Source organism: Camelus bactrianus, chromosome 13, assembly GCF_048773025.1.
Source record: "Camelus bactrianus isolate YW-2024 breed Bactrian camel chromosome 13, ASM4877302v1, whole genome shotgun sequence".
Lineage (NCBI taxonomy): Eukaryota > Metazoa > Chordata > Mammalia > Artiodactyla > Camelidae > Camelus > Camelus bactrianus.
In genome coordinates this window covers 53,963,479-53,991,284 of record NC_133551.1, presented here as the reverse complement: position 1 = coordinate 53,991,284, position 27,806 = coordinate 53,963,479, and the positions used below count along the sequence as shown (strand labels likewise).

Genomic DNA, 27,806 nt, shown 5'->3' with positions numbered 1-27,806 from the left:
ACTTGCATGTGCATAAGAAACACTGGAGAGGTTTGTTTATAATGCAGATTCCAAGGCTATACTTCCCCCGGAAACTTCTGGTTCTATAGGAGAGGGCACCCACTCTAATAAGCTTCACATGACCACACTTTCTGAAAACCTCTTTATGTGCGCTCATTCTCACGAGAGTGGGGGACAGCGGTGGCCAGAGATGAGGCTACAGAGAGCTGTACCCACCTGGGCTTCTGGGTCGCCATAGGTCACACTAGCACAATATAAACCACCTCATTTTGGGTTGCTCTTTCAAGGTACTAGACGCTTTCTATGTGCCTTACTTTGTCAGAGCCTCGCAACAACTCTGTGGGGGTAGAAATGACGAGTCTCATTTCATAGCGGAGGAAGCTGAGGCTCAGAGAGGGAAGAAGATTGGCTCAAGGTCACAAAGCGAGAGGCAGCAGGGCAGAGACCCAAAGCCACGGAAGCGGATTCCCAACCTCGGAGACTTCTCAACAACGAAGGCAGGCCGCGAGTGGGTGGGGCTCATGCCCTCCCTCCAGGCTGGTTCCAAAATGGTGGGGGCGACGGCGTCAGCAGCGCCCCCGCCCCTTCCGTCCACCTCCCTCCTTCTTCCCCAGGCCACCCAGGCAGGGGGAGGGGATGGAACAGAGCAGCCCACGTGACTGCCGACAACCTGGCGCGTGACGCAAGGCGGCGGGCCTAACGCTCGCTATGCCTTGTGGGAAACGTAGTTTCTTAGACCGTCAAGTTGGCTAGGAGGTCCGGGCGTAGGACTACATTTCCCAGGAGGCCTCGGGCGACGCCGCCGCTACTGCCGTCGCAGAGCGGGGACGCGGGGCGCGCTGTCGGGCGGGGGCGAGGTTCGGGCCGGTTGTGCCGTTGCGAGGCTGCAGCTGCGATCGCTGTGGTAGGCCCAGGTGAGTGAGGGCCCCCTAATGGGAATTAGGGCAGCCCAACGGGCTCCAGTCGTTTAGCCTTTTCTCTTTCCTCTGCGGCCGCTGGCTCCTCGTCCCCGGCAGGCTCGGCGCGGAGCCGCTTCCCCGCGCCTACCCCCGGCCTCTTCTGAGCGGGCCCCGCTCTCTCCGGCTCCTCCCCTTCCCCGCCCTTCAGGGCTTCCCCTCGCTCTGGCCTAGCTCTCGACGCTGAGGGCTGCCTTTTCTCCGGAGCTGCTCCTACCCTTTTATCTTCTTTCAAGCTGCTGGGGAGAGGCCTCTACCTCCTTCATTTCTCCCCTTAAATCGTGTGAACCCCATTATCTTGTTTTCTCCTTTTCCCGGAACTCTTGAGTGCCCTTCCCTCCCCCAACCTAATCTTCATTGGCCTGGTTCTGTCTTCTAGGGCGCATGTGGCTGGCACTCAGTAAATGTTAGTAACTCTTATGTTCTTTTCTGCCTTGTGGTCGGGGAGGCATAGTCCAAATTTACCAGCCACGGGAACGTTTGTGTGCCCACTTTCGTTTCAGTCTCTTGGGTTGGACGTGAGGCCGACTTGCGTTCCAGTGGTAATCGGCGTGTGTTCTGCTGGCATGAGGTAATTTCCTTCTCCTCCTTTAGCAACTTTCATCAGCTATACTCTTTGCCTTTCTAAATCTTAGGGGTGGAGCATGGCGGCGGAAGCTGGCGAGTAGCGCCAGAAGTTGGAAGCCATCAGTGATAGTTCAGTGTTTACGGGGAGGTTGTTAATTGGATTGAGGGAAAAGCCTCTTGAGAGTGTGGTAGAACCTGGCGGGGGAGAGCCGATGAAGCTTCTGGTGGCTGCATAACAGAAGGCTCCTGGAGCTGGCTGCTTGTTCAAGTTTTGGCTCTGCTTTTGGTTTCAGATCAAGGGGCATCCCTTCCAGGTGCCTTCGTTTCCTTATCTATAAAGTAGAGGCGAGTAACAGGGACGACTTGATAGGGTTACTGTGAAGATTAAGTGAGATAAATTGAAAACCACTTAACTTATTACCTGACGTGCGTTAAGCACTATTATCATCACTTTTAGAATTTATAGATTGTAGGCCAGAGTGAAAAGACATGTAACACGCCATCGTTTTTTCCCCTTTCAGATGGCCCTCCCTTTTCTTTTATGGAAATGCTGTCTGTTGTAGTCTGTCCTGTTATCTAGAGGGCCTGATGTGTGTATCATTATGCAGAAGCCTGTTAAAGAGCCAAAAACGTCTGCTGCTATGAACAACTTGTGGAACAAATTGGGCTTAGTTTGTGGAACAGTTGGGAAATTGGTTTTGTGAACTAGTGTACACACTTCAGCAATATGAAAACAAACCTTTTTCTGTACCCATGTAGGCTTGATTGTATTTTGTAAAAGAGGTGAGTTGAAGTTTTTGTAAAGAACTGTTTAACTAAAAGCTCTTATGTCCAGTACACTTCCATCTCTTTGCTTTGTTGTTGTTGTTGTTTTTGAATCTCAGCACCAGTGAAAGATCTCCGGTTTTGGAGACAATGTTTTTAGACTGCGGATTAGGTAGAGTCCAGCTTTAGCGGCAGTAGTGGTAATAGTAGCAGCAGCAGCAGTAGTCATAGCAGTTCTCTAGCATATTTCTTTTTTAGAGTAGCTAGTACAGGTACTTTCTGAATTTGGTTTAGCCAGTGAAATGATGAATTACAAAGAGTGTTCTGTTTTGTACTGGAAAACTGGAGGGAGGAAACTTGAAGTATTTCCGAAATTAGCACCGAGATGGTGAGGGATGAGGCTAAGGGAGAGCATAAGACATACGATTTATTAATTTTTTTAGAATGGATAGAATTAACCACTAACAGACTTTAAGGTGTTACTGTTTCTCTTGGGCATAGTGACATCCTGAGTTGAAGGAAGTGTGGTGGAATGCTGTGCTCTCAAATACTAGATTTTTTGGTAGATTGCTTCACACACATTCTGTAAACATCTAAAACTGACTCATTATTTGAATGATTTAGTTCTCAGTCCCTGATGAGACTTTTTGAGAGCCTACAGTATAGTGGGGGGGGTACACAACAGATAAGCAAATAAATTACCAATTGAGGAAAGTGACGTGGAGGTATCAAGCAGGGCACTTGATAGACCCTAAAAAGGAAGAGACCTAAGGGTAGTCAGAGAAGTTCTTTTTGGTGAGAGTGAGGAGACAATTTTGTAGGGCGTCAAGGCGGGCATTTCAGGTAGAGGGAACAGCAAGTGCCAAAACTAGAAGATGGGGAACTTAGTGTGCTTTCCGAACTGAAAAGAGGCCAAGTGTGGCTGACACGTAATGAGGAGAGTGCTTAAAGGTGAGATGGAGAGGTAAGGTTGTTTAGGGAATTGATTGAAGCCTTCTGATTTACATTTAAAAATCTGTTATGCAGGGGTGTGGAAATTGGATTGTGGGTGTTATCAATTAAGAGACTTTGTGCAACTCCAGCCTGGAGATGGTAGTTGGCGAAGTAGAGAGGTGGAGTGGAGATGCATTAGTGGGAAGAAGCGGAGGGTTTGGAGATTACATAGTTTTAATATTCTCTAGAGCAAGACATCAGTCTATGGTCCATGGACTACAGGAGCTTAAGAACTCTAAAATTTTTGAGAGGGAGTACCTTTTCTCAAAGGGTTGTGTTACCTTCCATCATATTCATTAGAGTCTCAGTTTAAGAACCAGTACTCTAGAGTCTGTAATGCAGGTTTTATAACCCATAAAAGAGTAGTTGCCCATGGCTTACCAGGACAGTTGAGTCATGGGTACCCTTTCTGAAAGACTGACTTTCTTAGTGTTTCAAGGAAACTTTTTTTTTTTTCAAAGTTAAATGTGCGATAGAAAAATCAGCTTTTAGTGTCTTTTAGTCTAGGAGTTATGGGCTGATACACGCATTGAAGAGTCTGAACATTTGTGAGCTCTGTTTCACAAAAATCCGTATCCATTTCCTAATGTTTTCTTCCATTGGGTTTTGTTTGCAGTTCCTATTTTAGTGGTAGAATTGTAGCACCTTAGTGTGTAAAGAGTGAGTTAATTTTCTTCTTGCTTTCCTTCCAACAGTTAGGGGTGTCAGATGTATATTCATATATTTTGTAGTGTATTTTTAGATGTTAGTGTGTTATTGGAAGCATAGAATGTGCTTTCTACCAGAAGTTAGAGCTCTACCACTGAAAGAACCATGCATTTTTCTTTTTATGGTAGGGGTTGAAAACTGAAGACTCATGGACTAAATCCAGTTGACAGATGTGTTTTGTTTGGCTCACACAGTGTTGTAAATTTGAATGAGTTGTCAACATTAAAAAATGGAGATTTCATGTAAAAATGTAGATTCAGGCTGCTTTGAAAATTCAGATTGGCAGCCTTGGCCCTCTGTTTTTGCTTGCTGCAGCCATCTTTTGTGGTTGGGGCATGTCCTTATATCACCATTAAAATTTTTTTTTCTGTCTTGGTGCTTTATTTCCTTTTGTTTCTTCTTTAAAAAAAAAAAAAAAGGAAAGAAATTTTAGAAGAGGGAGGTGGAGCAGTGCCAGGGCAGGAATGCAAAACATTGAATTATTTTGTTTCCAAACTGAAGAAACTCAAGGGCTTTTAGAAAGTAAAAGGTTTGATCTGACCCTTGCCCATGCCTTTTAGTTGGCGCATGTGCAGTGTCCTCATTTTTGTTCTGCGTGATTTGCTTTTTAGCATCAGGAATGCAGTAACTGCACAACTTGGCTTGTTTCAGAAGATAGAAGGCCAAGCAAAGACAAGTTGCTGAATATCTAATTAGAAGACTTTTGGCTGCTGTCCTGAGGCATAAGAACCAAAGTGTGTGGGGTTTTTTTTTCCCCCCAGTATATGGTCTGCTTCTGTGAAGTCCATTGCTTTGCTTTCAGTAATCTTGTGTGGTTCTTTGAGGGGTTAATAACTCAATTTTCTTTTTCTCTTTCGATTAAGAGGGCAGGATACATAAAGGATTGATAGAGAAAGTCATTGAGGTGAGCCTACTTTGTAAAGTTAACTTAGAGATTTCTTCACTCCAGGACTCTCCATACTCCATTACTCCATTATGGTCCCAATGTATCTGAAGGATGTGTCCAAGAGTCTTGACTAAAATCTTTGGCTACCAGACTATGGACTGTCAGGAAAAAACTTTAAAAATGAAGGAGCTTTGGTCAGGTGCCAGACTGGGGTTGCTCAGTAGAAAAAAATAATCGGGTAAATTTTTTAATATAAGAAATTCTTGTTTCAGCTGTAATAAATTAATTCTTTACAGAGCCTTACTTTGCATTCTCTGAAGGTCTTACTGCTTAGCTGTCAAGGAGTTGCTGTGTCACTTTGGCTTTGATGGTTTTGATGTCCCTTTTTAATGGATGTATCACATCTGTTTTGAGGCTTTCCTTGACTGCTGCATCTATAATAGTGCTCCACTCATCAACGAAATACCTCCCCCACCCGTGCATTATTACTATGGAACATTGTAATTTATTTTTCATCTGTTGTGTCTTCAACTCTTTAGGGAGTAAAGCAGGGATTGTTTGATTCACTGCTGAATCCCCACATCTAGGATGTTCTTTGTTACATAGAAGAGGCTTAGTAAATATTGAGAGAAAAGATGAGTTGATACAGGAATAAATCAATGACTGACTGGGTGGCAGTCTCTGGAAGTGCTCCCACTATCAAGTCCTAGTTTACTCAGATTCTGTTATGCTACCTGTTGAAAATAATTTGGTGGTGGGTGAGGAGATTGCAAAGGGGTGAGAGGGTACTTACTAGAGTGATGAAAGTAGTCTGTTGTTTGGGTGGGGTGGTGTTTACACAGTATATTTTGTCAAAACTCACTGAACTGTATCCTTAAAATGTGTACATCCATTTTATGTGAATTATAAAGTTGATTTATAAAATTTTCTATTCAAAACTCATTCTCTAAAGGCTATTCTGTAAAACTGAGGTGACTATCAGTAGGTTGTGGTAATGATTGTTGTCCTTGAATTTATAGTAGGTTTAGTCAAGTATAGGTTGGACAGGAGGTTTTAAAATACTCTGGGGTGAGGAAGTGCCTTAGGAGCTATGAGGGAAAGAGGCTGAGCTGCCAGGCTCTGAGCAGCCTGCTTCCATTTCAGTCAGAGCGGTGCTGCGTTGATATTTTATACTTTGGGGTTCTGCTTAACATTTCATTGTTAAAAAGATAAAACAGCTGAGTTCCCTAAGGTCCTCCCACCCCTACCCCAGGGTTTAGTTAAGCAAGACACAGCCTGCAAACCCTTGGTGGGGCAGGTAGTTGTCTTCAGTTTTGTTTTCCCTGCTCACCACAGATAGATGGCTTGTTGAAAAAATTGACATTGCAGAATATGTAATTAGAAAGTGAAAATTTCCTATAACGCCATCTCTTTAGGTCAGTGGTAACAGTTTGAGTATATTTCTGAATAGTGAGGGTAGACAGTAAGGAATCATGGAGGAAGTAGAGATAAACCTCTTCGGTTTATTATGAAAGCTTAATACTTAAAACCTTTCTTCAAAAGAACTTAAATTGCAAAAGCGAATCATTTGTGTTATTCCTCATGTTCCTGAAAAATTGAGTAGATATGTTGATTCTTGGGTTGATGGTGAATGCTTTGTCTTTGTAGCATAGAACTTAGTTTGCCTGTTCTTTTCCTTTATTTCTGTTCCATGCTTGTTTGTCATGTTTTTGCTGGACATTTTACCTTTAGCAAGTGTGAATTGTTTCATCATTCACCAGCCAGGATGATTCAAATAGCCTTGAATGTAGTGCCATATTGAATGACAGTATAGAGTGAGGAAGTGAATGTATTTAATTGATTGCTGGTTTATTGTCTTCCTTTTTTGCTATGGAGGCTGTTTTGTGTTGTAGTATACATACATGCATGATGAAAGTAGTTGGTAGGGATATTTTCTATTCCACTTTTAGCAAAATGTTTGCAGCTGCAGTGTTCAGTTAATAGGACATGCTCATGGGGGTTTATGACACATTACCTAGAGACCTTTTTTTTTTTTAAGTCTTTTTGTTTAGGTGTTTTTTGGAGGGAAGGTAATTAGTTTTATTTAGTTAATTTTTAATGGAGGTACTGAGGATTGAACCTAGGACCTTGTATATGCTAAGCATGTGCTCTACCACTTGACCTATACCCCTCCCCACTAAAGACCTTGGCTTTATCAGATGAATGTGGTGAGAAATGGGACTCCTTCTTATCAGAAGCTTTTTTTTTTTTCTCCCCAAACTGACTTTGGGGAAAGTTGCTTAACTCTGCGGTGTATCTGTTCAGTTTCAAATAGTGATGGAAATCTCTACCTCCAACAAGGGTTATTGTGACAGTTGATTAGCCCAGTGTCTGGGTACATAGAAGGAATTCAACAAATTAATTTTATTATTGAATATGGGAGATGGATTGCTTGTTAGCTATTTGGAAAAGGGAAGAAGTCATGTGGCACTAAATTTGAAAGGACAGTGGGAAACACTCAGAACCCTCAATAGCAGATGGAAAGTGCTGAGTATATGATAAAGGTGGTATTGTATTTCAAGATTGTGAGGGAAAGATGACTTAATTATTCAATAAACAGTTCAGAAACAAATAGGCTAACCATTTTGAAAATTACATTATCATGACAAGTCACACATGAAAATTAGATACAGGTTAAATCAACGATGAAACAGCATTTTTTCCCCTCAGATCTCCATCATGGTAAAAATATGACAATTAGTGTTGGTGAGGATGTGGGGAAATGGACTTCTCAAATACTGCTGGTAGCAATATAAATTGCTGTAGCTTTTCTGGAGATGAACTGAAGGTAACCTGTGCTTTTAGGAACATACCTTAAGGGAGTAATTGGACAGGTCCTTAAAGATAAGATAATCATTGAAGTGTTATTTATAGTAAGTGAAAAATTGAAAGCAACCTAGACTTAGAATACTAGGGGACTGCTTATAGTAAGTATGTTTATACAGTGGAATGGGTAGAAGAGAGATGTTGTGGATTGGAAAACTGTATTTGTTGACATAATACAATGCGTAGAAAAATGCCCAGAACTGATGCTTTTGTTCTGTTCAAAAACCTTTGTGACTCTCCATTTCTTCCTTAGTATTTATTAAGTGTGTAGTGAGCTTTAGATTCTGTTGGAGAAAAGTTAACCTTGATAATGTGGTCTATGGTCTAGATCTGCACACTATTTCAGTACCCACTAACCATATTTGGCCTAGCTAACTTTGAGTTAATTAAAATTAAATATAATTTTAGTATAATTCTCATGCTAGCCATATTTCAGGTGGTCAGTAGCAGCAACTTGTGACTGGTGGCTGCCATTTTGAGTGATGTAGGTGTGGAACATTTTTCCTTATCTCAGGAAGTTGGACAGTGCTGGTCTAGATTGTCTTTTCATGTTTTTGTCAGCATTACTTCTGCCTGTGATAGGTGGGACCTACAAGTAGTTGCAGTTTTCTCCCCTTAGATTTCACAAAAGAATTTTGGACTTTTCTTTGTCTAACTTTTATGTATCACCATTTTCATAACATTTAAACTCTCTTTACCTCTTAGCCCACAGTGACTTTGTTCAGAATGCAGAGAGCTCAACAAATTTAAGAGGATAGAAATTATTTCAGGCATCTTCTCTGACCACAAAGGCATGAAACTAGAAATCAACCACAGAAAAACAAATAAGAATGCAGAGAGAATGCTGTCTTTGTAGGCATAGTGAAAAATAGGGACAATTTTGCTAAACCTCTTATTTTTGGATTAGAATTTTTTTTAACCTATTAGAGTTTCTTTTCTTCACTTTAAAAACAACTGAGCAGGAACTGAAATTGAGATTGATGCATGGACTGTTTTTGATGTTTGGCTTTTCTTTTGGGGGGAAATTAGGCATTGTATGCCTATTAAGTGCTGGTCACTTACTGGAATGAAAATAATGTGGTATACAGATTTTATGGATTGATACACTTTTAGGATTTAATTTCTATCCAAATTAGTTATTTTTTAGAAATGGATGATTTGTTGCTTAAATTAGGGCTTCAAATAATGTCTTAAGAATATTGGATATTTATGTTGGAGGGGCTAAAGCTTAATTTGTCATTTTGGGGCTAGGGTAGGCTTATCTGTCACCCACTGTGTTACAGTAGTAGTACAGTTGTTATGATCTCATTGAATGTGGCTAAAATGAACTTTTAGAAGATTTAGTTTAAATTGGCTTTTATATTCTGTCATCCCCTAAGGCTCGTGGTTCTCTCATACCCTGTAGGTTAGTTACTCTGCATCAGGTGCGTGTTAGCAGGGATGACAATTTTTTTTTTGATTTTTTTTTTTGCCCTCCACTGTTTTATTATGACAGATTTCCAGCATGCAGAAAAGTTGAAAGAATCATGCAGTAAGTACCCATGTGCCCACTACCTAGATTTGACATTTGTAAGCATTTTACTATATTTGCTTTATCACGTCTTTATACTCACTCTACCTTATTTTTTCCAGTTTTTTTATATTGTAGCAAAACACAGATAACATAAAATTTGCCATGTTAATTTTTAAGTGTACAGTTGAGTGGCATTAAGTACATTCACTGTTGTGCAGCCATTGTCACTGTCCATCTCCAGAGCACTTCATCTTCCAAAACTGATACTCTACAATAGTGAGTCCCTATTCTCCCCACTCCCCCAACCTCTGACACCCATCATTCTACTTTGTCTCCTGCTCTAAGTAAGTATAAGTGGGATCATAGTGTTTGTCTTTTCGTGGCAAGCTTATTTTGCTTAGCATAATGTCCTCAATGTCCATCCATTTTGTAGCATGTCAGAGTTTCTCTTCATAATATTCCATCATATACATGTATATACTACATTTTGCTTATCCATTTATCCATCAGTCAGACACTTGGGTTGCTTCCACATTTTAGCTATCATGAATAATGTTGCTGTGAACATAGGTGTACAAATACCTCTTCATGACCTTGCACTCACAGGGAGGGTGTACGGAGCTCAGTGGTAGAGTGCATGCCTAGCGTGTAAGAGGTCCTGGGTTCCATCCCCAGTACTGCCATTAATAAACAAACCAACCCGATTACCTCCCCCAATCAAAAAAAAGAAAGACCTTGCTTTCAGTCCTTTTGGGTGTTATACTCAGAAGTGGAATTGCTGGATCATGTGGTAATTCTGTTTAATTTTTTGTGAAACTGCTATACTCTGCTGTTTTCCACAGTGGCTGCACCATTTATATTCCCAACTACAGTGCACAGAGGGTTCCAATTTTTCCATATCCTCACCAACATTTCTTCCTTCCTTCCTTTTAAGTACTAGCCATTCTAATGGGTGTGAGGTAGCTTTGGTTAGTATTTCCCTGTTGATTGGTGATGTTGAGCATCTTGAGCATCTTTTCATGTGCTTATGGACCATCTGTATATCTTCTTTGGGGAAATGTTTATTCAGGTCCTTTGCCCATTTTCTTATTTTTTTGAAGTATTTTAAAGTAAGTTGCAGATATCAGTACATTTCACATTTAAACACTTCAACATGCGTATCACTAGCTAGCGCTGGCTGTGATATAATAGTGATATGATGATCATTAGCTTATGATTTCCTTTTTGGGAGAGGAGAGGGAAGTAAATTTACACACTGAAATATGACCATCATTTCTTTAATTTATATTTGCTTGGATAGGAAGAGAGGTTTTGGGTGCCAGTTCTTAGCTGAAATAGTTCACTTTCCTTTGACTTAATGATGCTTGTCTTAAGTTAGATTTATTTTTGTCCAGTTAATATTGTGACCATGTAATTTATGTTTTTGAACCAGGACACTATTGAGAGAGGGGATGCTGTTAATACACTGGGGCAACAATTGTAAACTGACTATCTTGAGCAAACCTGGGTGGGAGGTCAACCTGAATATTAAAGATGCACTTTTATAGATGGAGTTTTTTCCCCCCCAAATAAATGCTTATTTAAGCACCTTGCATGCATTATCTTACTTAATCATATACTTTACAAGGTAAGTGAAGAGTTTCTTGTTTTATAAATGATGAAGTTGAGGCACGAGAGGTTAATTTAGGATGAGATAGGATTTGAACCTAGGTCTGACTCTCTAAACCTCCACTCTTAGCCACATTGCTCAGAGTAAGGGTCTAGAGAATAGATTGACCAGTAAATTCGGAGAGTCCTCACTTATAAAACATCTTCATTTTGTCATTGTCATGTTTATTAGATCCAATGTTAAATTAACTTTTTTTTTTAATTGAAGTATAGTCAATTTACAATGTTTGCACTTTATCTTCAGGAATAATGGACCTGAATCCACCAGCTGACACAAACACAGAGGCTTTTTGATTCATTTTGCTGGAAACAGAATGACAGAAGATACATTTCAAAATTGATAATGTTTTCCTAGCCTTTTATATCTTTCCATCTTTAAAATGAAAATACACCATTTTCCTACCTTCTTTCCAGAAAATTACAGTATACATATTTTGACACTAGTATAAAGAATACATAAACAAAAAACCCCCCAAAAGAATACATAAACAATATAGTTCAGTATCTTAGGCAATTTAACATAGTCACCTACTATAATTTCTTTTATGGCTAGATGGTTATTAAATGGTTTGAATAGGATACAGTGATGTCTCATGGGAGTTTAGGCACAGATGGAACTAAAGATCTCTAATCTAGTGCTGTTTTGACATTTGAGTGAACAGTGTTAGTTGAGCACACTAGAAATTCTCAAAGGTAATTGTTTTGAACTCCATTTGAGTTTAGCTGTTGCAGTGAACAGTCTCCAACAAATTGTTGTTGAACTCTTGGTTCAGAAGCAATGGATCTGAAATTTATTGAAAGAATGATACTTAGAGTGTCATTTAACTACTTCAAATGCTTTGTCATTTTTGTGATCATTTCTTTTTATTTATGAAGCATCTTCTCTTTGAGAGAAGGAAGCTTAAAGAAAAAAATTTTAACATGGTTAGCCCAAAGTATAGTTTCCTAACAAAACGAGGTACCTGCTCTGACCATTAATGTATCGAGGTATTTTCATACATGAGCAATGAATGTAAGTGAAAGATAGACTATTGAAATTTTGAAATTGCCAACTGAATTGTTGCTGTGGTTGTTAGGAAACTAAGATCTTATGTGTTGATCAAAAGTGTACATAAGCTGTAACTTGCATTACATGTATAATATAACAGTGTGCTATTCCATCTGGAATTTTGACCTGCCCTTCTCACCTGATCTTATTCTGGCAACTAATCTTGAGCTGCCAACAAGAAATAGGAGGTACTTTCTGAGGAGAGGATCTTTGGTTTCCTTTTTAGGTATTAAATATCACTGCAAAGCTTTAGGGATACAGGCTTTGCCTTCTGTATTATTCATCCTCCTGCCTTTACTCCTTCTGGTGTGTAGGAAACCATTGTTCATATCTAAATTGTAAGTCATGGATACACTTTTTTGATGCATTATGTGTACAAAACTCAGCTTTTCATATAGTAAGTCTTGACTATTCTAGTTTCCTGTAGAAAATATTCACAACTTACTTTTTCTTAACTGTGTTTCTTGATACAGGTTATATAGTATTTTTTTTTCTCCCTGAATAGTCAGCACCTGAATTGGACCTAATGTGCAGTTAAACAAAATCCTAGGAATTTAGCCTGATCTCTACTTTGCATTGTACAGATATTTGTGTGTCAGCTTAGTTTTTTTGAAGGTGATTCTGTAAACAGAAATATCTTTAAGGATTTAATTTGTTGTTTGGTGTTATGTAAGCATACTGGGGGAAAAAGCCTTAATGAAGTGTAAAATAAATAAATCTTGATTCGCTACCGAAACAATTTTGGAAAATAAAATGCTCATTGTTGAGTCTATCCCGTGTTATCCTCTCTCTTCCAACTTTCTTGTTTTTGTTTTTCAAACTGCCCTTTTAGAATATGTGCTATCTGCTTTACATGTTAATTATTTAATCCTGTGATGATTTTATAAGATCAGTGCATCTATTTTCTTGAGATGAGAAACTTAGTAGGATTGTACACCTTGTTCAGACCTGTGCAGTAGTGGAGTCAGGTTTCTAATCCAGGTTGCTCATCTATTTGCAAGATTCTTACTCTTAACCACTCTGCATATATTCCATTTATACCTTTGTATGCTTATCCTTCAGTGTGGAGTTATTTTCTTTGATTTGACCTTAAGAGCATTGCTTGATGAGTCCTATTTCAATCTTTGGAAGTTGTTTGCAAAAATCTAAATGTGTGTGGCTAAGAAGCTTGTGAGGTAAGTGAGAATGCTTGTACTCTTCTGTCACTTATAGAGAATTATATTAATCTTTTTTTCCTCTGGAGGACTGGGAAAGGAAGTCTAAAGTTAGCACAACCACAGTGTTCAAACATTTTTTTCATGCTTTTAAAGTGTGTAATCTATAGACTTGCAAAAAGTACAGAGAATAATACCACTAGTACCCATGTATTTAAGAGATCAGTTTAATAAATTTAAGAAATAAAGCTCTACCACCATAGCTAAGCCTTGAAGGATTATTTTCCCCTTCTCCCCCAACCTCTCTTCTGACTTGGTGTTTATGATACCTATGCATTTTTCTAGACTTCTATTAAAAATGTGTGCTTTCCTAAACAACGTATAGTATGTTTTTATGTGTTTTTAAAGCTTCATGTAAATTGATACCGATTTATTTTGTAACTTCTTTATCTGCTCAGCCTTATGTTTCTGGGATTCATTCATGGCATGTGTTCTTCATTTTCACTGTTGTATAATATTCATTGTGTGGATGTACTTTTGTTTACCCATTTTCCTTTTTATACTCAGTGTATTTCCAGGAATATTCTTGTATATATTTTCTACTGACCCGGTAGGATTTCTGTAGGGTTTATCAGTCTTTACCTTTATGGTTTATACTTAAAGTATCTTATTTCAAATCCTCTACCCTGAATTCCTAGATACTATCCTGTATTTTCTTCTAAAACTTTTCTTATAAGCATTTTAAAGTTTTTCACACTTAATGTTTATTTATATGCTTGTGTGTTTTTTAGTCCACTTGGAGTTAATTTTTGTCTGTTGTGAGGTAGGAGTCTGATTTTACTTTTTCCATGATTGGTTTTAATATTCATTAATATTCTGAGTCTAAAGTCCTGACTTGTTTTGGGGCTTTGTATAGTGACCTTTATACTTTGTGTAGTAGTCTTAATTCCTTTTTCTAGGCTTAAAACTTTCTTAACTTTATGTATGAGAAATTGGAAAAATGTCAGTGTAATCTAAAACTAGATTTCCAGGAAATAGCAGGATTGTTAAATCAGGGATGGCATGAATTAAACAGCTGAATTAAATCTTTTGGTGGGAAAACTTGATTTACAAGAATCACTTAGAGGACATACAGTTCTCTTAGTAAGGTTCATAGTTATACTGGTGTTTATAGCAATCTGTTTTCTTGGTTAAACTTGTGAATATAGGGCTGATTCTGATGAGCTGTTACATTGCTTATAAATGCTTTGGAAATAAGATGCGTTTTGTGAGGAACCCTCTGCTTAGGTGTGTCTGGGTGGTCTTGGGGTTTGGTATTTTGTGGGAAGAGAAGGCTTGTCTTTCCCTAATGGTGTTTGTAAATTGATACTGGGTTAACATCAGTTGCAAAGCAGTTGCAAATTTATTTCTAGAATTAGCAGAACCAGAATATATATGGACATTTTGGCGAGATTTCCAAGATTGTTGATAAGATTATTTCTAATAGCAAGTTTGTTTGAAAATAAGTTTAATTTGGCAGTACTCAGGGAAGTAGTTTTGATCTTTGTGTCAGATCTATTTTTTTTTCCGATCTGTAATTTAAAAAGAAAAAAATCTCCAAAGATGAATGTGCTTTAGTAGATTCTCCAGCGTGACATAATCATATCTGAATTTGATGCCAGAATAACCTGTCACTAAGTATCTGTAACATTATTCTGGCATCAAATTCAGTCTCTTTCCTGTTGCTTATTTACAGATGAAAGCAAATGTGATTTATCTAGAAGTTGGTTAACCTGGTCTGATGCTCTTTGTTAAATGTGTTGTTAATCAAATTACTGTTTTGTATAAATTTTTTAGTAAAACTAAACAGTTGTGGAAGATATACTCTGCACCATTCACTTTTCCAGCTCTAATTTTTTGTTGTTAACTGAAATTGCCTTTCCAATAGGCCTTTAATGAATTGGATTTATTCTTATTCAGCATCCCCTGTAGCTTCCAGTAGAGTACATTTTAGCCGAATAATATAGGATTATTTAGGAATGTTTTCTAAGACATTTCATAAGGCATATTGAAAATTTTTTCTATTAGATGGTAAGTAACTGGGAAGAAAATTGAGAAATCAGAGCAGACTGGATGAAGTTTGTGACTTAAGGTTCTTTAACAGGTAAAAGGTAGCATGATGATGTGGAAAGAACTGGGGCACACTGAGAGCCAAGGGCCTGTAGCTCTAGTTTACCTCACCTTGGGCAAATCCCTTCCTTTCTCTGGGCTATTTCCCTGTAACTAGGGTTGTTCTAGGTAATGATTTCTAGGAGTGCTTCCAGTCCTTAATGCGCTGTGACTAACTCTAGTGAGGTTTGTCCAGAATCCTGATATTCTCCTGGGTCAGTTTTTGCATCTAGATTGAAGTAGATCACTGTCTTTTAATCACAAGACTCCGCTCTTTGATTAAAGCCAGCTGTAGACTGTTTCAGGGCGGTATGCCCTGTATGAGGTCTAATAATGAACTTTGTCTTTATTCTCCTAGTCACAGCTTTTTTTTTTTTTTTTTTTTTTTTTTTTTACAAATAACTATTTCAGTGAGATTTAGAAATAGTCATAAAAGTTGTTAAGTATAGGCTGGAAGTTACATTAATACCACGTTCTTGGCAGAATAATGATAACATTGAGCAGAGATAAACTGCCTTTTGTTTTATAACCACCTGGAAGGGCACAGATTTTCTGATTCATCTTTGTGCTTTTCACAGTGCCCAGTGAAGGAAATAAACAATTTTACTATTATTTGAGTGCTTGCTATATTACTGGGCACTGTATTATGATTTAGGTGTTTTTCTCATTTGATCATTACAGTAGCTAATAAGATAGTGTTGTCCCTATTTTATAGATCAGGAAACCGAGGCTTAAAAGAGTCAAAATGTTTAAATTAGTCTTTATGTGACGCCAGAGCCTGTACTCTCCTTGGTATGCTGCCTAGCAAAGCTATTATCCATTGGGTGCTGTAATGTTAACTCAGTGAAATAACTTGTGAAACATTTTATGTTCATTGTTTTGGATCTTTATGTTAGTAGTATTTTTAGAACAGAGGACTTGCTGGTTCTAATAGGCCAACTGAGTATCTTACTAATTGGACTTACTTAAGGCAAGGTAACGTGTTTGGCAGTTGTGTTCCAAAGTGAAAAATTAAACCAGAGAGAGGAACTAGAAGTTGAGGATAGGGAGGGTAGACATCAGGGAGGAGACCTCTTTTCATTATATACTCTTATACAAAGTTTTACTGTGCGTATTATTACTAAACTGGAAAAACTAGGTAAAAAGAAGAATTAAATGTTTTAGTTTGCTCAGGCAGGTAAAAGTTTAAGTTAATATCTCAAGTTCTATGATTCTGTACATGCTTTATCCTTTTACAAAACTGTCTATGTGCTGTAATATGGATGAACCTTGAAGGCACTATGTTAGATGACATAAGTTAGATATAAAAGGACAAATACTGTATGAGTCCTTCTGTATGAGGTTCTTAGAGTAGTGAAATTCAGAGATAAAGTAGAATGGTGGTTCTGGTGGTGGGGGTGTTACTGTTAATGGGTACACAGTTTGAGTTTTGGAAGATGGTAAAGTTCTGGAGATCGATGGTGGTGATAGTGATAGTTGTATAACAATGTGAATATGCTAAACACCACTGAATTGAACTGTATGCTTAAAAATGGTTAAAATGGTAAATTTTGTATTATGTATATTTTACCATAGTTTAAAAAACACACACACTGTATAGCTAATATTTATTCATTTGTTTTCCATTCAATAAATATGTACCTAGACACTGGGGATACAAAAAGGAATTTGATCTGGTACTTGCCCTCAAGAAGCAAAATAATCTAGTAATACTGCTTGACTAGTAGTTTTCAAGGAAATAGAGGCTTAAGTTGTAAGGAAATGGTGATAGCTTATAAAAGTTGTAATGTGGTAAAAAGATAAATTCTAGAAAAGCAGCTTTTTTCTTTCTTTTTTTTTTGTTTTATTTTTGTTGAGTTGTAAAATTTGGAAAAGTAGCTTTTAATTTCCTGACAGTCTTATATGCTGGATGGGCCAGAGGATTCAGATGAAAACGTTACTGTTTTGTCCTGATGCACCTCTGCGTAGCCTGAGAGCAAGATTTTAAAAACCACCTGTCTGGGTAGACTGTCAAGTGCACAGATGGCCTGTTGATCCCCCCCTCTCTCGTAAATTGAGAACCCGGGGCACAGAATAATGGTGTCATTTGGGGGCAGACTCATTCAGCCTGGAATCAAGTTTAAGTTTGGGTTTGTTGCCTAGAGTGTTCTGCTTTTTAAGAGATTTTGAAGACGTGGTGTCATATTCTGAGTCTGCCGTCAATCCAAATTCTGAATTATCAAGAGAGGGAAGGTAGTTGTTTAATGAGCACGTGGTTACCCATACCAGCTAGTTGAAGTCTTTTAGCGCTGTCATTTTGACATTGGCCTGATTAATAATACTTACTATGGAGTGCTTACAGTGTGCTAAGCACTGTTTCAGTAACTTTGTAAATTAATTTATTCAACTTTCATAAATCTTTGTAATAGGAACCAGTTTTACAGATAAGGAAGCAGAGATAGTGAGATTCAATTAAGTAATTTAGCTCAAGTCTCAAAATTAGTTGGTGGAGTGGGAATCAATCAAACTTAGGCGGTCTGGCTTTAGAGCACATGCTCTTTTACTGTTTGTTGGGTTAGTTCTTTGCTTACAGCTTTGGAATGATTGATTACTAATTTTATTTGCCTTACTTTAAGTGGCTGGGCATAAGTTTTAAAAAATGACATTTTCTACCATTTGAGACTACAGTTTTGAGAGTTACTACTCCTTAAGGGTTTATTCTTGTTTGGCTGTTTGCACTAAATGCTTTTGTTAGGCAAATAATGTGGAATCCGAGTTAGCAAGCTTTTTCTGTAAAGGTCTGGATAATTCTTCAGAATTGTAGTATTTCAATAAGAGAGAAAAACATTTTTATTGGCAGAATTCAAATACATAATAATTGAATAAAATTATTATAACACAGGTCTGTTAGAAGAATGGAATTCTTTTGGGGAATAACACTTCACTTAATTGGGGTCCGGAGTTAACCTACAATTTATGGCAAATGTTCATCTGTTAATGATGAAATCTGTAGTGAGATTTTACATATGTCATCTTTGAAAGTGTCTTTTTGCACACATAGGTCCTGCCAAATGCTAATATTAACCCATGAGCATATGATCTATCTTGAGCATATTCATCACCTGGAAGGCATTTGTAGAATTCTGCTAGATTCTTTTCTTGATATTTGCTTTTTAGCCTGCTGTTAACACTGCAGATGAATTATTTCCAACTGGAGATTAGGTGGAAGCTCCTCAGTTGCAGTTAGGATGGATTTTGAAATATGGAGATTTCCTTTGTGCTTGCATTGAGGAAATACGCTGAAATTGTAGTTTGAGCTAAGAAAATATGATTGCTTCAAATTTATGTAGGAATGGAGATCTCATTCTGTGTTTTACCTTTTCCAGTACAGGAAATGAAAAAAGTAACATTACTTGCGATTCAGACAATGTTTGTTCAAATTAATTTGCTGTAGTATGTTTCCCATTGAAGTGTTGTTTTGTCTTGTTAATTTTCAAATGGATTTGTTAATAAACATTATCAAGTGTGCAGCAAAAGCTAATTTCCAAAGCCATTTAATATTCAGTAATAGTGTTTAAGAGTGATTGTTCTTGTTTAGAAAGTTTTTAAATTCAGCGTTGAGCTAGAAAAAAAATCGCAATAAAATTTTACTGCTGCTAAGCCATTTAACTGCTGTTTTGGTAGGGCAAGTAAGTATTCACCTGTTTCTTACAAAAATGCATAGAACTGATGATGGTTAAGTCTACAAAAGTGGGTTGAGAGCAGATAAAGGTCACTCTTAACAATAAGGTGGTAGATTTAAAATTTTTTTTTACAGAGTACCTGCTGTTGAACAGTACAGTGGTTAAACCATATGCTTTAAATACTTCACATTTTCACAAGTTTTGTAAATGTGTATAGCTAAGCCCTTTCTTCTCCACATGTATTTTTACTACCATAATTTGTGACACATCTTAGTGGATTCAAGTTCATGTTGTATTGAATTTATGTTCTCAACTTTTTTGAAAAGATTCTCTCGGTGGTTTTCCACACAGACTGTTCATAGTGTTCAGTCACTTCAAACTCAGCATTGACTTCCCCAGTTAACAACTGAGCAGAATCAGTCATATCTTTTGAATCAAGAGCCATAGAACACCACCCACAATCATTTGCCTTTTTTTTAGACAAATGTTTTTTGAACAGTTTCAGATTTACAGACAGTTTGGGAAAATAGTATACAGAGGGTTCCCATATATATACTCCATACCCATTTCTCCTGTTAATAGCTTACATTAGTACGGTACATTGGTCACAACTAATGAACCAATATTGGTGCATTCTTATTAACTAAAATCCATACTTTATTCAGATTTTGTTAGTTTTTACCTCATGTCATTCTTCTGTTCCAGGATCCCATCTAGGATATACATTAAGTTGTCATGTCTCCTTAGGCTTCTCTTGGCTGTGACAGTTTCTCAGACTTTTCTTTTTTGGGTAACCTTGACAGTTTTGAGGAGTACTGGTTAGATGTAGAATGTCCCTCAATTGGGAATTGTCTAATATTTTTCTCATGATTAGACTTGTGTTCTGGATTTTAGGGGAAAGACCACAGAGATAAAGTGTGCCATTTTCATGACATGATATCAAGGAGTACATGCTATCAGTATGACTTCTTGTTGTTAACCTTGACCACCTAGCTACGTTTCTCCAATGTAAATTATGCCTCCCCTTCCCACCATAATGTTCTCTTTGGAAGAAAATCGCTAGGCACACTCACCTCTGCTTAAGGAGTGGAGAGTTATATTCTACCTCCTTGACAGTGGAGTATATACATAATTTTCTTGTATTTCTTCTGCATGGGAGATTGGTCTCTTACCCATTTAAGTATTCAGTCATTTATTTTTATCAGTATGGACTCATGGGTTTTTATACTTTGATTTATAATCCAGTACTATATTTTGTTTTAATTTTTCTGATTTTTTACCATTGAGAGCTCTTTCAGTTGGACAGGAGGAGTATCCTTTTGAGATACCCCCTTTATTGTGTGTAGTGGTTTTGTTTGTTTAGCACTTCCTCACTTTCTGTCACTATAAGATATTCCCAAGCTCATCCAGTTTAGTCCCTGCTCCAGCCCTAGATTCAGCTATTTCTCCAAGGAGCCCTCTTTTCTTTTATTGGAGAATGGTATTAGAAATCAAATCTGGGTGCTAGGTGTGCTCATTGCTACTGGAGGGTTATTGCTCCTAGGTCTTCTCAGCTGACAAAACAGAGAAGTGTGTCTGTATACTAATATATACCATATACCTATAGAAATATCTGTAAATATTTGATATTTCTATATATATCCATTTGTATCTATATTAAGCTAAACATGAATTCATACTGATAACTCCAACTCTAATCCAGTACCTCATTGATCATTTTTCATTTCCCTCTTTTTTGTCTGTAACCTCTTACTCTTAACAAGTGAGAAACTTGGTTCTCACCATCTTCCATCCATTTACTTACTAGTTCCAGTATACATGTAATGTAGTGGTTTCAGAATTGTTAACCTATACCCTTTAACAACTTTACAACTAGAACAACTTTAACAAATACGGGTGGTTATGTACAATTTCTTTTTTTTTTTTTATGCTCTGTTTCACTCATTTCCGAAGTTACTTAGGTCAACACCTTTCCGTTCCACCTGCCTTATTTTTTAATTGACTACTTATATTGTTCCATTGTCCTTAGCTTTTCAATCAAAAGAGGCTAAAAGTCTTAAACAAGTTCATATTCTCCAGACACATTTCTTAGGCTGCCTCAGTCAAACATGATTTAATTAACTCACTGTTAAATGGTTTTGCTTCTTATGCTATGCAATACTCAGAAACTTACTTTGGTTGTAGCCTCATTTTTATTTTTTATCTTTTGTTTTTATGAAGATCTTCTGTTGTGATAAGATACTCTGTTTTAAATTTTTTTAATTTTTCTGACAGTTGGTTTCCTGTGAGTTGGGAATATTGTGATGAGTGCTTAGTTTTGTTATGTCGACACATTGTATTCATGGCACAGCTGTGGTGTCATTTCATAATAAACACAGTGCCATTGCCATCTAATTGGATAAAAGAATCATCCACACTCCACACTGTGCCTTAAATGGTAACATTCAGAGTCCATTTTCTCGTCTTGTTTTGACATAGTGAATATGTGCTGGTTATTTTAAAAAAGTAATGAAATGCTTTTGAGTTATAAGTGGTTCACCATAATTTGTTGCAGTGCAAAGTGATGAGACCACTGCTTGCAGTCACTTTTGCAGCTACTCAACTGTGCAGTTTTAGGGTGGAAGCAGTTTATCTGAATGAACATGGCTGTGTTCCAGTAAAACTGTTCATGGTTACTGAAATTGGAATTTCGTAGAATTGTCATATGTCATGAAGCACTGGATATTTTTCTACTGTTAAAAAATGTAGAAACTGTTCTTAGCTCATAGGTGATAGAAAAATAGGTTGGGCTAGATTTGGCCATTGTGCCGTTATTTGCTCACCCTTCCCCCCCAGTGTAGGAGGCCCTGTATACACGACACATTTGGAAATATCTGCCTTTCTCTCCAAAACCATTCATAGTAATTTGACCAGTTTTGGATTCAATCTTTGTTCCTCCTGATACCAGGGAAGCTACTTGGAGCAAGATATTGCAGTTTTCTGCAGGAAAACACTAAAAGGTTTATTTGTCCAGCTGTCATAATTTTAACAATTTCTAGTATTTTTTTTTAATGAGGAATGACTCTTAATCCTAGATTTTATCATTTATTGGATACTTTGGATTAACGTGAATAGAAGACACTGTCCTCTTTTTTTCACTTTTATTGGTATCAACTTGCTTTTGAAACTAGAGCACATTAGTTCTTAAGTAATATAGAAGCAATTTGTGCCTGGTGGTTTAAAGGACTATCTTTGACCTCAGGTTTATAGGAGCAGGCAAGGTCATCCTTGTCCTTCCTCACGCTCTAAATCTCTCAACAAATGATTGCCAGGGGTGCCTTAGGTGAGATAAGAAAAAAAATTTGAAGTCTTCTTTAACTATAGGAGGTAAAAATGCTATGACCCACTCTTTGTTTGGATTTTGGAACTGTGTTGTTACTTAAGGTGTAGTGATGTGTGAAATGTGGGAGCATTCTGAGCTACATTCTGGTCTAAGCCACTGCTGTCCTTTACCTGGATAATACAATTTCTTCTGCTCTTGCCCTGTTAAAGTCTGTTCTATACCCAGCAGCCAAAATGGGCCTTTCAAAACATAATTCTGGTCATTACTACTATGCTGAAAACACTGCGTAGCTGCCTACATTCCCTCTAGGGAAACCAAAGTCCTTACGACAGCCTGCAAGAAGGCCCTTTCCATTCCCCCATGTCTGTGACCTGATCTTCCAACTGCTCCCTGGCAACTGTTTGCATTGCAGCCACTCAGTTTTTCCCTCTTGCTCAGGTACGCCAAGCATGTTCCCTCCCCAGGGTCTTTGCACTCACTTTTTCCTCTCTGGTCCCCTTTGCCTTCGCATAAAGCACAGCTTACTCTTCAAGTCTTCTACCTGCCTTGACCACTTTGCGTGAAATAGTAACTCTTATTCCCCGTGTGCCCCTCCATCTGCCCTTAAGAATGAATCTTCATTGCTAGAATAGTGCCTGGCAATGTAGTAGGTACTTAATAATTTTTTTGTTGAATAAGTGGACAGTTAGAAGGAAAATTGTGCAGAAGGAGAAAAGGTATATTGTCGGCAATGTCCTTGCTAATACACTGGTATCTGTCAAAGGGAGGTTCAGGAGAATGAGGCTGATAAGTTTCTTCTCACTGTCCAGATGGCACAGGCAGGGCAAGTTTGAGGGTGCATAAAAGCTGTAGTGGCAGGGATGACTTAGGACTTCAGGTATCTCCTTACTGTCATAGAATAACTAAGGGCCAGAGCCTCAGATTTGCTTTCTCCACCCATTGCAGCAATGGAAAATCGAAGGTTTGTGGGTTGATAAAATTCTTGCCAGTGTCCGAGAAGAGGGTAATTAATAGGAAGGAAAATGGTGGGGTAGTGAAAATAAAAGGGGTGTGTGGGTGTGTATTAAGTGATTAGAATTTTAAGGATGGATGTATTGAAATAGTTCTTTTCTTTAGTTAGTGCATTGTAGAGTAAGCAGTTTCCAGTCTTGTAGCAGTCATCAGGATTTCCCTTAAGCTGACTGTTGTGTGCCCCTGTGCCTCTGCAGTTAGAAATAGGGAAAGAAGTTTTGGCTCATATAATCTAGGATGAATTCTGAGCATAACCTGCAAGAAGTATGCAAAAGTGTTTTGAAAGAATTTTTTTGGAAGTGCTATATTTTTGCTGTCTATCAGCTAAGTAAATACATGTCAACACTGTCATTAAATTGATAAATTGAGTACTAATTTCATCTGGATGAAAGTCATCCTATTAGGTTTAAGAGTAGGTTTTTGTTGCCTCTTTGCAATGTTAATTATCTGATTACCTTTGATAAGGGTCAGAAGTTTATTGCGTGGGTATTCAGTTTACTCAGCAAACACCTAACAGTGTTAGGTATATAGAGTTTGCAGCCCCGTGAGGTGAGTTGACATATTAACAGACACAGTGAGATGAGTGAAAGGAGAGACATGTCTAGGGTAACAGAGAAGCAGTACCTAACTCGGCCTGGGTGAGCCCGGGACAGCTTGCTGGGGAAGGAGACCCTCATAAGAATGAGTAGGTGTTTGGTGAGAGGGGAGGAGGCTTTCTTGGCTGAGGGCTCCATATGTACTAAGCTTAAGGAGATGCGATCCTTTCTTTCCTGGCGAAAAAGGCAAGGATTCAGCTGTGCGTAAACCACAAATTTCAGTGACAGCTAAGGTGGGTGTTCTTGATTAAGTGAATGCTGAGTCAGAAAAGAAAAGATTAATGTCAAGACGGCATTTTCAGATTATTTGAATCTTGGGTACTTTACAGTATTATTAAAGAAAGATAAAACTAATAAGCTAGGAGCGGGGACATTAACTACATACTGAGCTTGCTGATCTTGCAAGTTAGTTTTCATATTTGTTTTGGGTTAATACGACATAGCTTTGATATATGACCATGTTAGTAATGTTTAAATCTGGGAATATTTAAACAACTGGATCTGAAGGGTTTTTGGTGCTAAGAGGGATTAAGGTGGGGGTACTTTAACTTGAAATTATTTGTTAAATTTAGTTAAACATACTTTAATTAATTGTTGTTATTATTGATTTTGTTTCAAGCACTTAATTCTTCTGAAGTACTTCTCCAGGTTGAATTAGGGAGTTTGCAAATTAGTCTTGCATAATGCAAACCATAGCACCTGAAACCCTGCCAGTGGAAGTGTCAGGCTCCAAGAGGAAGGTTTTAGCCTTCCATGCTGCAGCCTTACAGGCGGGCAGAGACCCTCAGGCCAGTGTACTTTGAGAGAGAACCCTGTGTCCACTTGAAGTGAAGTTGAGGACTAACGGAGAGTTTCTGCTTATAGGTTTCAAGCATCTATATTTCAAGATGGAATCTACAAGATTTGGATATCTGTTTTATCACTGCTTATTTCTTCTCATTCCAGAATTGTACCCTGACTTTGTAAATTGGAGAAGCTAGCAGCACTGCCAGTGTTCTTTGAGGTAGTGTCTCTTTGGGATCTGGTTCACGTCGAATCATTGTTCAAATAAGGTAAATGCATGGTGATAAAAGGAACTAATAATAACTTCACTCGCTATAACTTCACTCACCTGTCTTATGTTAAGAGTTGTTTATCCAGAAGACCCTTTAATGGAAGGAAGTTCTGGATTCTCATTAAGCAATGTTTATTTTTCAGTTTAACCAACTGAAACAAGATGATAAAGTAGTTTTGCTCTCCTGATTCCATCTGAAGTTATAGAATCAACAGTTACTTTTTAATTTTAACTAACTTTTGAGTTTTTTAGTAACACAACTTTATTCACTTGGAATACTGAAAAAAATCAGCCATAAACTTGACATATATAATCATTGTTAATATTTTGGTGAACAGACTCTTTTCATGATTATGTTACTTGAGTAAGTGTGTGTGTGTTTAATTAGAATTGAATTGTGCTTTTTTTGTCACCTGGTTCTTGTTAAGTTTTTTTTCTGTTTGCAGTTTTAAATGACTAATGGCATTTCAACACTGAATGTGCCATATAATTTATTTAACTAGTTTCTTTTTGGTAAACGTGTAGGCTTTTCTCATTTTTCCCTGTCTTAGATAACTATGTGATGAATATGAATAAGTTTATACATGCAGTTGACTTCCCACCATAGTACATTTTCTTCTCTTAATCTTAAAAAGCATCTTATATATTTACTTATACCCTTTTTTGTTTTCCTTTTTATTAATGTATGTACAGAAACCCTATACATAGACATGTCAGGCCATCAGCTCCATAGGGCTTTTTATGAAAAACAGCCCCTCCTGCCTGCCTGCTTCCTAGTCCCCAGAAGGAGTCATTTCCAACTCTTTACTGTTTCTTTTGGCATTATCTCTAATAAACTTATTTTGCTACTTACAGATTTTTCAGTTTTGGTTGTTATCAACTTCTCACCTTGGATAGTGGTTGATTCCTGTAGAAGTCTCACCACCTCACATACCCACATTTATTGTCACTCTGGTTACATGTAGTGTAATTTTGGTTAGTGCAGTATTCACTGTTAATATTATGGTTATGTATAGCTTATTCACAGCCAGATCATGTTGCATGCTATGGTTAATTTTCCTTTTTTTGCCTGACTGCTCATTGTCTCTTGTTAATAATAACCTTTTTCTGGTCTGTTTTGTTTAGTTTCTGTGTTCTTATAAGTATTTTCTTTCTAAACTTGCCTAGAAGTGTAAATCTTACTCAGTACTTTAAGAATTTTAGTTATATTATAAATTTTATTTTCTTAGGGATATTTGTAAATCTGTTTTATTCTGGACATCTGCTCTAGGCAGCTGCCCAGCTGTCATGTGTATTCCAACACCTCATCCTAATGATTTTTTCTGCCTCTGTTGTATTAGATCCTGTTAATCTTTTCCCATAGCCTTTTCCCTTTTGATTTAATCTTACTTTGGCGGAGCACTTTTCTCTGTTAGCTTCCTGAGGAAAGGGTATACAAGAGGTGGATTTTTTTTGGATGTGCCTGTCTGAAAATGCCTTTATATTGCACTCATATTTATTGTTAGTTTGGCTGGGTATAGAATTCTAGTTTGTAAATCATTTTCCTTTAGAATTTTGAAGATGCTGCTCCTCTTTTTCCCAGTGTTCTGAAATTTCATAATGATGTTCTTGGTAGTTGTTTTTATCCAGTAGACTGAAATTTATGTCCCTCAGTTCAGGGAAATTTTCTAGAATTGTGTCGATTTTTCTCCCCTTTATTTTCTATGTTCTTTTTCTGGAATTAATACTGTTTGGATGTTGGATTTTTTTGGACTGATGCTCTAATTTTGTCTTTTTCTGCTGTTTCCGTCTCTGCTTTTGTTCTACTTTTTGGGAGATTTCCTTGGCTATGTTTTTTAACCTTTGTTGTATTTTCTTCCCCACTTGTGTTCAGATATTTTATTTATATATGTATTTTTTCATGTTAGCAAGATTTTTGTTTAGTCAGTCTAACTCCTTCATACAATTCTAAACAACCTCACTCTCTGTAAGAATATCATTATGTCCATCATACATTTACAGAAGTTTTGCCTTCTACAGCTGTCAGGACAAACTGGCAAAGGTTGGTTCTTTAAATTTTATCATGTGGGTCAGGGATTCCATTTACAATAAATTACAGACAGCTTTCTCCTTACATCTGATGAAGATTTTTTTATTGGCTGACAGGATAAGATTTATTTTTTAAATTTTATTTTATTGTGGTAAGAACACCCAAGATGAAATCTACCCTCTTAGCAAATTTTTAAGTATACAGTACCTTATTGTTGACTATAGATAGTGTTGTACAGCAGATCTCTAAAGCTTACTCATCTTTCTTAACTGAAACTTGATACATATTGATTAGTAACTGCCCATTTTCCCCTTCTCCAGCCCCATGACTGTTCTACTCTTTGAATTTATGAATTTGTCTATTTTAGGTACTTCATATAAGTGGAATGATGTAGTTTTTATCTTCAGTGACTGGCTTATATCACTTAGTATAATGTCTTCAAGGTTCATCTATGTTGTCACATATGCAGAATTCTTTTTAAAGGCTGAATAGTATTCCATTGTGTGCATATATCCCATTTTCTTTATCCATTCACCTATTGATGGACATTTAGGTTTTCCCACATCTTGGCTATTGTGATAATACTGTGGTGAACATGGGAATGCTAACATTTCTTTGAGATCCTGATTTCAGTTCTTTTGGATAAATACTCAGAAGTGGAATTGATGCATATGTCTTCTTGTATTTTTAATTTTCAAGAGATCCTTTTTTTTCTCTGAATGAAGCAGAGATGAAATAGCATGGTGTTTAAGATTGTGAGTAGTTTCCTCATGTGTAAAATGGGGGGGTAATAAATAGTACCTAACCCATAACAGTATTGTAAGTTAAATGAATTAATATATGTAAAGCATTTAGAGAAGT

The 27,806-nt window shown here is 37.4% G+C and overlaps 1 protein-coding gene across 7 annotated transcripts in view; it reads left to right on the top strand.

Annotated features, from left to right (window-relative positions):
* The first annotated feature begins 782 nt into the window (after positions 1 to 782).
* The window catches only part of THRAP3 (thyroid hormone receptor associated protein 3), a 65,030-nt gene continuing 38,006 nt past the window's right edge, over positions 783 to 27,806 (top strand). For 3 of the 7 annotated variants that reach the window (XM_010959895.3, XM_010959894.3, XM_045520331.2), the window contains exons 1-3: positions 830 to 914; positions 1,460 to 1,527; positions 24,808 to 24,914. The gene's annotated coding sequence lies outside the window, so the exon portion shown is untranslated. Of the gene's footprint in view, positions 915 to 1,119; positions 1,363 to 1,459; positions 1,528 to 24,807; positions 24,915 to 27,806 lie in introns of those variants that run through there. The other 4 variants (XM_045520329.2, XM_045520332.2, XM_045520330.2 and 1 more) reach the window with 3 other exon arrangements.